Consider the following 13,596-nt stretch of genomic DNA (forward strand, 5'->3'; position numbering starts at 1 on the left):
TTCAAAACTTCTTCACCATGGACGGCAACACATTGACGATTAAAAGGCTGTTGCACATTTTTTAGCTTGATGTAACAGATAATTCCTAAACACCCGCTCCTGTAAATTTTAATCCCCTTCCAGCCCCATTTAGACCGCTTTTCACATTTTGGTTAATATAACCGGATTTCATTCGGGTCTACTCGGGCCACATTTTATAAGGTGAGAAATTTCGTCCTAGAGGTCACGCCTTTCATTTGAGGAAAAAAATAGTTGCCATGCAAACTCGCCAGCAATTTTAACATAGGTATGCATATTTGTATACAAATTATATATTATATATATGTGTATATATATATATATATATATATATATATATTATATATATATATATATTATATATATATATATATATATATATTATATATATATATATATATATATACATATATAAATTAAATTAGAGATAAAACCACTATTAGGCAAATCAAACAGTGAAAAACATAAACCAAAACATAAAAATAAAAATATAATATACAAAATATATAAAATATAAAAATTAAAAAATTTAAATTATTTAAATTTAAAATTAAAATTATTAATTTATATTTAATTTTTTAAAAATATATATAACTATCAAAAAGTATTAAAAAGTTTAATATACATAAATACAGATATATACAGTTTGTATATATGCATTATATATACATATTTATATATAGAACACACACACACATACACATATATAAATTAACCCAATAAATATCTGATTCATAATATTTGTTCTCATGATTGTGTGTTGGTGGTTGCGATGATCATTCTCTCTATGAATGCAGACAGACGTAGAGAGAGAGAGAGAGTGTGAAAGCGCTGTCGAAGGCGGGGAGGGGGGACGCTGTGAAACGACGTTATAAAGACAAAGTGAAGGTAAGGGAGTTAGACGCTGTGAAACGACGTTATATATAGGTGAAAGGAAGGGAGGAAAGAGAGTGAGTGATGGAGGAAGACAGATACATAAAATAATGAGAGTAGACTTGTCAAAGTGCGTTTTTGGCCCTAGCAACGACACTTTTTAAGATGGGGGTTTCTAACCTAGCCCACTCGCATTCTCACCTCATTTTACATGTCCCTGTAAATTTTGGAGTCAATCCGACGGGATCTAGTGGCCTTTAACCCGTTCTCAATGCCAAAACCAGACAAGCAAACAAACAAACAACAAACAAACTTTTCGCATTTCAGAATTATAATATATATATATATATATATATATATATATATATATATATATATATATATATATGGCCTGCTCGCTTAGCCAGCGGGGTGGCATCATTTGAAGGTTAAAACAATGCGAAGTTCATTGTGACCAGCGATGTGTAGCAACATCTGATAGTCTGGTCGGTCACGGTGATATATATATATATATAAACGTATATATAAACATAAATGTATGTTTGTATACATACGAACATACAAACACGATCATATCTCTCCACACACACACACACACACACACACACATAATATAGAGTTAGATGTAGGAATGAGAGGGAAAAAACTGTTTGAGGGAACGCTCGATGTTGTGCCGTGCGGATGTACTTGTGTGCGTGTGTATGTGTGTGTGTGTGTGCGTGTGTATGTGCGAGCGCGTGTGTGAAATCGTTGTCGGTTTTGAAAGTGGTCAGGGTGGATGGTAGTTTTAATACCGAGGATCGTGGCTGCTTGTAAAGATGGACGACGACAATAGACATAAAATTCCTTCAATCAAAATACGCGTATTAAATGTGAAAGGAGAAGTTTAGACTTCGGGGTGGGCGTAAGTGCAGCCTGGCGATTACCGAGGCCTGTTCCGTTGACGGTGAGTTTTTAGGTGAATTGTTATTCCTGTTGTTGTTCAACCCTAGGTCACCCTTGATCCATCAGACCTCGGATCAAACAAATCATCAAATTCCAACTATGACCATCTTGTCATTTTCACTTGTGAATCCAGGGGAAACATTATCCAATGTGCTCTTTTTTTTTTTAATGACAGAAAGAAGTGTGTGTGTGATTTGAGCGAGAGGTGGCTACTATTTCTAGCAGGATGTAAAAGATCCTTTGTAAGCACCATGTCCACAACTAGCTCACTAATAGGGTCACTCTTGTCTGAAGATGTATTTCCCATGCCCCATCACCCAATTCTTTTAGCTTACGATAGAATTTTTGCCAGTACAAGATTGCTCCTTATTTTATCTCCATCCGCCTCTGGGTTGAAGAACGAAAGGATCAAACGTGGCCACAGAGAAATTCGATCTTACAATCTCTATATGCTTGATTGATAATTTTTATTTTTATTTGATAAACCTTGCAGTAATGAGAGACAAAATGGATCGCGCTGAGATTTGAACTTGAAATTTGAAACAACGTAATGAAACAACACAAAACATTTTGGCTGACTCCCTTTTCTGCTAATTTATACTTCCTCTCGCGTCTCTCAAAATATTGCCTTGTCACATAAGTTTCAGCGTTTTATTATTTTTTTCCCCTTTATTTTAATCTTTATTTGTCATCGACAATTCAAACAAGTCAGTCGATAACTTCTTCATTGTTCCCGAGATCTTGCCAACGTTCCATTAACCTTGTCGAAATCATCAGATCTTGACTCGAAGATTTCACTCAACTACGTTTTCTGTCCCACGTCGTTGTTAAACGAAACGCCTCACAATCTGATGGAGGGCGAGCAAAAAAAGTCGATGAACTGAAGATGCTATATCAGAAATATACAGTGGGTGCGATAAGACTTTTTAGCCGAGCTCTTGAATAACATTTTTGGTCTCATGAAGCATTTTTGGTCGCATTGACGTGGAGACAAGCAATGTCATGATGAAGAAGCAAGCAGTGTTGCCGGTCGTGTTGTTTGGGTTTTATACATCGCGTGAAGGTGAAAAATGATGGTATCATGAGAGGATTCCATCTGTTGGGCGATATTCCTGAGTGCAGTGGTGCGGAACCTCGTGGACGAGCCCGTTCAATCAATCCTCATTGAAGTGAACAGGTCAACCGGAACTCGAAAAGTGTGCGAGGTCGAATTTCCCCTCTTTCTTGAACAGGAAAACCATTTCTGTGCAATCCTTTCACTAACAGCGCTTTTCCCCTCCACAGCACAAATATCTGAAGAAGCTTTAGTAGTTTAAGAACCTTGATTGGAAGTGAAGATATTCGTCTGAAAAGAGTTAGAATTTCTTCAAATTTCAAAAACGATGAACAAAAATTGTAGAGAAAAGAATAGAGACAAAAAATAAACAACAAAAACTGCGAAACACTACGATAAATACATCCGCCGTATTAATTCCAATAACATTAGAAAAAACGAATTTCTATGACAACCTAATAGTAGTGGTATGTTGTCAACTTAATGTGACAGTCCCATGAAAGGAAATAATACTACTGCTATTTAGCCCTAGGAAGCACCGCTTCCTGTCGGCCTTGACACATTTCCTGTGTCCTTCACATTAAGTTGACAACATACCACCACTTTATCATGTTACTACTCTATAAATCTCTCTGAGAGATTTAGAAATCTATTATTTCCAAACTAATAGGAGTTTTTTTGTCTCTATTCTTCCTCTCCATCTTTTGTTCATCGTTTTTGAAATTTGAAGAAATTCTATCTCTTTTCAGACAAATGTCTTCAGGTTCACATTATAATTTACTGTCTTAAAACAAAGCAAAAAACGACTTGCTGGATAATGCATTCCTAGGTTCACTTTGTTCTTTGACCTTTTATGAATTTACGTCATTGGAATGTGGCCATGCTTGGGCACCCCGTGTTAGGGATTTAGTTGATTTAAACGACTCTGGTATTTGTATGATGGTAGTTATTTTGTCAAGAATATAAGACAGGGCGGTTACGGTTGGAATGTCTATGATCGTAGGTTGCTCTATCAGAGATGACCGACGTCTGAACAAGACTAACAAACACAACAACAATAACAATTATAACAAATCAATTAACATCTGGAAGACTTTCCGAATCGTCGCTGTCTGTGTTTTACTCTTTCCGGTTTCATTCATTGGAATTCGATTGTGTTGGGGCGAAGGACTTCAAAAATCATAATCGGTCGAATCTATATTCATTCACCGAGGCATTGGCCTGCTTCGAACAATACTAGAAGAGACGAGTTCAAGGTGTAACACAGTGAGGCTTGACCTGATTTTACATGATTTCGAAGCAAAATTCTTAACCATAGTGTCATGGTTCCTAAATAATTTTTAAACGATTTAATTTTAGAAGTAGAATGGTAACATTCGAATCGTTTAGTTTGCTGTTGTTTGGACCCAAGCCAGACCTGATCAAAAGAACTTATAAGCAATTGCATTCCAGCCGTGACACTCTCGTTTTCTTTGTGTCTATTTAGCGCCATATCCAGACACGAATTCAGGTCCGGTTGATAACGTTACTCTTGGCAGAAACTCGTTTCGTGGCATTGATATATTTATATTTATTCCAAGACAGCAAAATGGTAGCATCGTTAGCATGCCGAGCAGCTAAATGCTTAGCAGCATTTCGTCCGTCTTTACGTTCTGAGTTCAAATCCCGCCGACGTTTACTTTGCCCTCCATCGTTTCGGGGTAGATGAAATAAGTACCAGTTGAGTACTGGGGTTTATGTAATCGACTTAATCCCTACCCCGACACTGCAGGTCTTGTGCAGGAATTTGAAACTAATATCCATATATACTCTTTTTCAGTTTGATTGATTGATTGATTCTAGTTTCAGCTCACGAGCTGTGGCCATGCTGGGGCACCGCATGTTATTTATGATTTGAAATGTATTTTTCACTTGTTAAAAACCACGCACACATAAACACATATACACATCCCCACACACGTATATGCATTTATATATATATATAGGGAAGACGAGTTAGCGACTGGAATAACTGTCTAAGGGATAAGAAAATCCGTTCTTACTACTGGTATCAATTACCTATGTTAACCCTGGGCATGGGTCTGCAGGCACACTATGCTCATTGGGTCCAGGTAACAACAGAATAAACAAAAGTTTATCAGGAATCAAATTTAAATAAGCATTTTCTGCTTATTCAAATCATATATATATATATATATATACGCGCACACAAACACACACACATACACACACATGCACACGCACACACACACACACACAACACACACACACACACACACGCACACATGCACACATGGAGTCATTGGACTGCAGCCATGCTGGGACACTGCTTTGTAGGATTTTGTCGAATCAACCGACCCAGTTCTTATTTTTCGTTTAAGGCTGGTGTTTATTCTATCGGGCACTTTATCTGAACCGCTAAGTTGTCAGTACAGAAACCAAGCCAACACCAGTGGTCAAGCGGTGCAGGGACAAGAACACACACGCACGCACACACACACACACACACACACACACACACACACACACACACACACACACAAGATGGGCTTCCGCACAGTTTCCGTCTATCATATTAATTCACAATGCATTTGTCGGTTCAGGTTAAAGGAGAAGACATTTGCCGAAGGTGTCGCGCGGTGGGACTGAACCGGAAACCATGTAGTCGCAATGCGAACTCCTTAAGCACATGATAGATCTAGTCTTTATTGCAATGGCGTAATAATGATATGGAAATGTGGATTTCCAGGAAATGGTCGAAGTAAATGAAGAAACGGTTTGGGTCTCGGATGTCACATTGAAAAGAAAATGAAATAAGTTGAGGGTATCGTTTTACTAGAAGAAAGAAGTAACTTACCGTAAATCCTCGAGTATAATCCGCATCCCTCCCCACCAAATCTAAAGGCCAAAATCCCTAGTGCGTACTATATACTAGGTTAAAAATGAAAAACAATTTCTAAGCAATGTCCGAGTCTCTATTTGCTGTCCGGCAATGTTTATTCAGACGCATTTTGTGATGTCGGGCGTGAAAATGCCTTAAGCTAAGCCTGAAAGCAATGAAGTCATAAAAGAATCATCCATAACTTACAGTAAGCAACATTTATTAAAATAAAAGTATTCAGAACACAGAATAACATGTAACAAAAACAATTTGCAAACATATTTATATTCCCATATAACAGTTAAGAACATCACCATTATTGTATTATGCATGCGCGGAAGTGCTTGTTCGACTAGGTGCTGCTGGCTTAATTACGCACGACTCAAGTTAGAGAAGGGGTGCGTGTTATGCACAAGGTTTAGATTTTTCAGAGGTACAGCTCCCTAAAATCTCCTGCGTGTTATACTCAAGGGCGGACTATACTCGAAGATTTACGGTAACCGGTTTGGAATGAAGGAATTCCAAGTGAGGAATATATTTTTGTTTAACACAGCATATCTATAAGAGATTTTAACTCGGACGAAAATCACCGTGTTTTGCCTGTCATACGGTGTAGATACGTTAAATATGATAATATTGGTTTAATTAAATATTCTCTCAAATGCGCATACCGAAATTTTTTCTCAGCCTAGCGGTTATTTGCAATGTCAGTGAATAGTTTCCTATATCAGAAGCGAGTTGGTTGGCAGCGAGTAAAGGTCACTGACAAGGCTCAAGAAAGCCGAAATACACTTGGCGTTCCCTCTGGCATCTGCTTGGGTAGTTTTTCGTCTCTCCGAAACGTATTGTGTATTTAACTACAGCGTGACTGTTAGAGATTTTATCTTGGACCAAATCCGCAACATCTTACCTGTCAACGATACACATACTTTAATTATTGATACTTAGATTTCATTTGAAGGATATTTCAGATAGTCTTTGATCGATCACGTGACAAATTCCATCTTGAAAGTACAGGTATGCATCTCTCTCTCTCTCTCTCTCTCTCTCTCTCACTTTGTCTCCATTCCTTTCCCTCTCTTTCAGTCTGTCTGTCCGTCTCTCTTTTTCCCCAAATTCTGCTGCGCGCGCGCGTGTTTGTGTGAGAGAGAGAGAGAGACAGAGAGAGAGAGAGAGACAGAGAGAGAGAGAGACAGAGAGAGAGAGAGACAGAGAGAGAGAGAGACAGAGAGAGAGAGAGAGAGAGAAATGAAAGTAGGTGTGCCTGCGTGTATAAGGAAAATTAGCGGTTGTTCGAACGACGAATGAAAAAAAATATCGCTCACACACAAATACTGACATACCCCCACCACACACACCTGTGCGTGCGCGCACACACACACATTCGCACACACACACACACACACACACCACACACACACATTCGCACACAGAGCCACGCACGCAGTAAGAGTTGAAAGTTCATTTTGTGCGCCATTCCCCCAATAACATCGCTTCACTGTTTCGATAACTAATCGAACAGAATCTAGCTGCAAATAGCTTCAATAATCTTTTCTAACTGGATTTTCTTTCTCGGAACTTCGCACAGTCTCTATGGCAACTTGTCTTTACACGAAGCATTTCGGTAATAACTCATTTAAAGTGTGCCAAAATTGTTTATCTTCACATCTCCACTCATGTGGAAATGATGCCGAAATTTTCACACAACACTGTTAAGAGATTCACGCTTGGCATCAATCACGAACGCTTCCCCTTCTCCTAACGCACATGCGCACTGACGCACACAAGAACACACAGACATCTTAACACATTAACCACTTGCACATGCGCGCACGCACACACACACACACACACACACTCTCTCTCTCTCTCTCCCTCTCTCTCTCACATTCACAATACATACACACACAAAACCACGTACGTACACGCATACCATAATTTCCCTTACATATTTCCACCTTCGCCTTAATAGTATTAGTATGTGTGTGTGTATTTGTTTGTCTGTCTATCTATCTATCTATCTATCTATCTATCTATCTATCTATCTATCTATCTATCTATCTATCTATCTATCTACATACATTCATACACACACACGCACATACATATACACATATATATAACCACGTGTGTGTGTATGTGTGTGTGTGTGTGTGTCATTGCTCTGTAAGTTCAGTTCGTCTTCATTTTGGTACAGCTTTCCCTCACAGTTTCATACATACACTTATACATACATTCATACACACACACACGTGGATTTATTCACACATACACACATATATACATGTTCACGCACACACACACACACACACACCCTGACACACCCCTATTCACTTCATACCCCCCTTTTACTCGCCTCCCCATCCCCAACACAAAATGAAGGTTTCATGAGAAAGGTTCAAAATTAGCTGCAAATTGCTCCTCCTCTTTCTTCTCCACCTCCCACCAACACCACCACCACCACCACCATCACCCAACAACAATTGCAACAATAACTATCGTCATCATTTCACCGCCTCAGCTCCATCCATCCATCCATCCATCCATCCATTTAGCAACTCTATATATCTTCCTACTCTTCTTTCCCATAATCTTCTTGCCTTCTTCTAGCTTCTTCATCCTCCTTCCTCTTCCCTGTCTTTGCTCGCTCGCTCTCTCCTTCCCCCATCTCCCCTCCTCTCTCTGACAATGTGGAATTGATCAGCGGAAAAGCTGCCAAGGTTTACTAAAAACATGAAAGTCAAGCAGTGAAATGTTTGCAAGTCTGAGCATTAAGAAATTGTCTTTTGATCTCCAAACCGACTGTAAATTTCCAGAGCTTGCAATTAGCCGCTTATATCATTATTCAACATTATTTGTACAGGGTAGTTAGTTAGTTATGGTAGAGAGAAGTGTTGACTCTGCCAGTGATGGTGGCTGTGGTAGGATAGCAGGAGGAAGCTAAAGAGAGGACATGTTCTGTGAGAAACAGGAATGGGGGGAACGGGGATGAGCAAAGCAGGGAGGGATGGAAGGTCGGTGGACGGAGAAATTACAATATCAACTTTCTGTCTCATTGCTGACTCACACCGTGCTAATGGGAGTGAGGTTTTATCTTAATAATTCAGTGTTATTCAGAGACTGGATCGCTGCATTATTCAACAGCATTTGTTCAACGATGAAAATAACTACCATGTATCTGCGAAATTCCAAATCGGGCGCTCTGTCCGTGGTTGCGTTCAGTCTTACTGCTTCTGCCCACATTGGTTCCCAAATTATTAGTGTGAAAGGTATATGTCCAGAGGGATATGGCACTACTTCTCCGTGCAGGGAGTGGGTAATTTGCGCGCCTGCTGCCTTCCTTGGATGTGGTAGCCGTTTCGCATGCTCCCTCTCCAGAATCGAAACCTGATTCCCCGTTACCCGTTGCCACCACCGTCTGCATTTGCCGAGCTGTCGACAGTTGATAGGGCGGACTCGCGGGGGACCCGTCGCGCGAAGGCTGTTCGATACTAGCCCGTGCTATCGTACTGACAGTTATCCAAAGTCACCAAAATCGAAGGGCGTGAAGCCGCCGCACGCCTCGAACCGCGCGCGGAGCGGGAAAGGCGCCCGGGATGCCGAGTCCGACGCCAACGTTACAGCCCCGTACCGGTCCGCCGCTTCGCGTGAAGACGTGTTCCGGCGCTTGGCGGGGCGACGCCGAGCGTACGGCGACGCGGCCGCGCGTGAGTACGGTGACACACACGGTCGAAAACTCTAGGGTAGCGTTTGCAATCATTATCATAGATCATGAGAATCTACATTCGTTGTACGATTTTGAAAGGGCCGCATAGACATAATCTTTACTTTTGATAGAATGTAAAATGTTGATGGGATTGAATCTCTTCAGTATTTCATAACTGCTTTGACGCCATTTACAACCGCTTGTTCATCTCATTTATTTAATCAGACTTTCATTAGTTTGACCGGTACGCTACCTAGAACCAACTCTTCTTTGCTTGGATTCGTTCGACGTTGAATTTTAAGTGCCTGCTCCGCTCTGAGCACTAACTGTCGGTACCGATTGATTGCTACATTTTGCCGTGTTCCTACTCAATGTCATGTTTATAAAACGCTAACACTAAGCCACATGAGGAAGGCAAAAGAGGCATGTAAGGGTATACAAGAAGTTTAGGTTAACCAGGACAGGTTAGTGGCCTTGCAATCTAGCACCTAAAGAAATGTGACCATATCGGGCAGCTTTTATAGCGGAAACAAAGGTCAGTCTAAAATACTGTGTTTGAGGTTCGATATAAAGTGGGTAAGAAGTAAGGAAGGCTTGATAGTCAAAATGGTTAATCTCTCACAGAAATAGGTTTAAATTTTCTAAACTTATTTCTAAACCTATTTTTGAAATTTTAGATGGCTGTTCATGAATCTGTATATCGATTCGGTAGTGTAATACCCACCTCATCGCTCTTCAAGGAATATCTTACGGGATTGGCACATCAACCCTTTACTTATCCTGATAGGGCGAGGCTCCTTTGTACAGAAGGTTCAGTTGTTACCAATGTCCACTTTGTGAGGGCTTCTTGAGATGCCCAGGCATCCGATATCAGCATCCAGTCGAACAGATGCATTCGTTGTTTATCAAACAAGCTGTCCTTTTTATCTCGGCAGTTTGTAGGGGTTCCGACACCAAATCGGTCGTGGTAAGTTTTGATAAAAAATAAAATGTTCATAAATACACACACATAAAACCCCGTAGACATGAAAACTACAACTCAATACTTACTGCCAACGAAGGCTGCTTTGGATAATGTAAATCCTGGGCGCAATTGGAACAACTCCCTGTTTATTCCACTTACTTCGTTGATGCATTTTAGACAGGCATGAATGCCAATTCTCTGTTTTCCTATTCTCCACATTCATAATATTAGACCAAAGCTAAATATTTATGATGAAAAAACAAAAACGAATCTATTCATGGCCTCTGGGTGGAAGGTAATTTTCTCCAGTCTCCAATGCTGGATGATCTACTCCAAATGTCAATTGATCGATTAATCTATAAACAAACTCACTGACTGAGCAGCAGTGATTTTGGCTGAAAATAAATCTAAGATTCAGTTTAGGTGAAAGAATGATTTTTTGTTTGTCAGATACGTTCGTTTGTTTTTCTAGGTTTCATCCCTTAATTTATCAAGAGTAAGGATGTATGTATGTATGTATGTATGTATGTATGTATGTATGTATGTGTCTGTCTGTCTGTTTGTCTCTGTCAATCTAAATGTCTGTCTGTCTCTGTCTATTTGTCTGTCTAACTATCTCTCTCTCTCTCTCTCTCTATCTATCTAAATATCTACTTATCTATTTGAGGGGTTAATGGTTTACGTCTACCTGAGGCCAACAGAAAATACATAAGGAGATAAGAATGCTGAAATCTGGTGTCGGATAAAAACAAGATGAGAGCATTTGCTTAGATTCAAGATGTGCTTAAAGCACAGTGGCATAGGATCTTAAATGCCTGTCTTTTCAACTGCATCGTCCTTCTTGCGCTTTTATGGGCAAGTGAGACGTGGACTACTGCAAAGAAGGAAGAACAACATACCGGTATCCATACTAAGAGGTAATTAAGGAAAAAGATTGTAGTAGACGATGTAATCGCGAAATACTAACAATAGAATCTCCACTGATCCGGACATTTTACAAAGCTTCCAAGTTTCCGAAGAGACAATTCGGAAGGCTTTCCCGCGCAGACGATGGAAAGATGATATAGTCGAAAAGTTCGGTAAATTTCGTTTATGAAAGAGAAGGGCGTAATGCAGAGAAATGTGACCAGCGATGCATAGGGACATGGGAGTGTCTGGTTGAATATAAAGTAGACATCACGTGGTGGTAAGCACTGTCGAGGAGCTGTGTGTGTGTGTGGGGGGGGGGGGGGTAGATGATGCTATAAGAATCGCTACAGGGCTCTGAAATTGCGTTTATTTCTAGCCTTTATGTTGAATAATTGAGACGCAATTCTCCTTCTGGATAGGGGGCTAAATTTATTCCAGTTAACTTTTCCCGCAGATGATATTGAATCACTACTACAAGATAACAAGATCCGTCAAGCTAAGGGGATATAGTGCCGACAATGAAAATTGCCACCCAACTGCTACAGACCATGCAAAATAACCTGGAGAAGGAAAAAAACCGCGAAAGAAAACTCTATTGCTGGGAAACTCAAACTTCCCCGGTTCTTATTTTTTTAAAGACTGATACGCTATCGATCTCTTTTGCTGAACCATTAAGTTACAGGGACGTAAACACACTAACAACGGTTGTCAAGTGATGGTAGTGGGAGCAAACACAGACAAACACACACACACACACACACACACATACACACATGACGGTCTTCATTTACTTTCTGTCTACCAAATCCACTCACAAGGCTTTAGTCGGCCCGAGGCTATAGTAGATTACTCTTGGCCAAGGAGCCATGCTGTGAGACTGAACTCGAAAACAAGTGGTTGGCAAACAAGCTTGATACTACACACACACGCCTGCGGCTATCTATCTATATATCTATCTATCTATCTATCTATCTATCTATCTATCTATCTATCTGTCTGTCTGTCTGTCTGTCTGTCTGTCTGTCTGTCTGTCTGTCTATCTATCTATCTATCTATCTATCTATCTATCTATCTATCTATCTATCTATCTATCTATTTACCTACAGAGTGACGGAGAGAGTGACATTTTTATAACTTTTACACGGAAGAAGTAGTGTGACTTCAAAGTTTCGACTTCCTATCTGTCATCAGCTAGCAAACCGAAACTTCGAAGTCACTTTCAAATATCTACTTGTAAAATAAAACTTAATAACTATTGTACATTATAAAAAGTTGTGTGGTCGTTAAGTTTAGCTTTCAGCTCATTTTATATAACTTGCCATAAAAAGTATCAACACGCGCACACACACACATACACTCGCACGCACACACACACACACACACACACACACACACACACACACACACACACACACACATGCATCTGAATATATTCATACATGTATGCGTAGATACATGCATATACGGTAGATACGTACGTATCCATCTATATGCATATACAGTGGCGGACTGGCCAGGTTGCCAGGTTGCCCGATGGCAAGTGGGCCCCTGCACCATTAGAATCCAAATATGGTGACCCATATTAGTATCTAAGGAGCCCATTCCCTCAAGTTTGAGAATTTTTTATTCACTCCTGGTAGAGTGCATTAATTATTTCAGCCTGGCTGTGTTTATACACAGTTGAAAAGAATACCTTTAACAAACCCCCCAAAAATATTATAGCATTGTAGTTGCGGTGGGCCCACTTAGTCTCCTGGCAACCATTATTTTTAAACCTAGTCTGCCACTATATATATATATATATATATATATATATATATATATATAATTCGATGAAGAATATATAAAGGAAAAAGAAAAGCGGAGGTGCAAGAATTCATTTCAGCTTCTCAAAGAGGAATCTTACACCGTGTCATCCACTTCCAGTTGTCAACCACCACCGACACTATGGAAGGATGTGTGTGTGTGTGTGTGTGTGTGTGTGTGTGTGTGTGTGTGTGTGTATAATTAACTAAAAGTCCACTAATTAAAATCTTTTCTTAAAATCGAATACCAGTTTTCACTTAAACCCCTCCAAATTGTGTAAATTGTTCGGTACGGAAGCAAGCATCGCACCATTATTCCTTCTGCTAACATCCCTATGCGCGCGTGACTGTGTCTGGAGGAAGTGTGTATGTGTTTGTGTGTGTGTCAATATGTGTATGAATGGTTTTCTGCGAATGTATTCGTGTGCTCGGTTTTCTTTT

The 13,596-nt window shown here is 39.9% G+C and overlaps 1 long non-coding RNA gene across 1 annotated transcript; it reads right to left on the bottom strand.

The window, feature by feature from the left end:
• Positions 1-9,067: 9,067 nt before the first annotated feature.
• Positions 9,068-11,152, bottom strand: LOC118764404. Its single transcript, XR_005000219.1, has 3 exons — positions 11,141-11,152; positions 11,055-11,057; positions 9,068-9,141 (listed from the first exon to the last, which is right to left on the bottom strand). It is a non-coding gene; the product is annotated as an uncharacterized LOC118764404 (long non-coding RNA).
• Positions 11,153-13,596: the final 2,444 nt, after the last annotated feature.

Source organism: Octopus sinensis, linkage group LG8 (assembly GCF_006345805.1).
Source record: "Octopus sinensis linkage group LG8, ASM634580v1, whole genome shotgun sequence".
In the NCBI taxonomy this organism is placed as follows: Eukaryota; Metazoa; Mollusca; class Cephalopoda; order Octopoda; family Octopodidae; genus Octopus; species Octopus sinensis.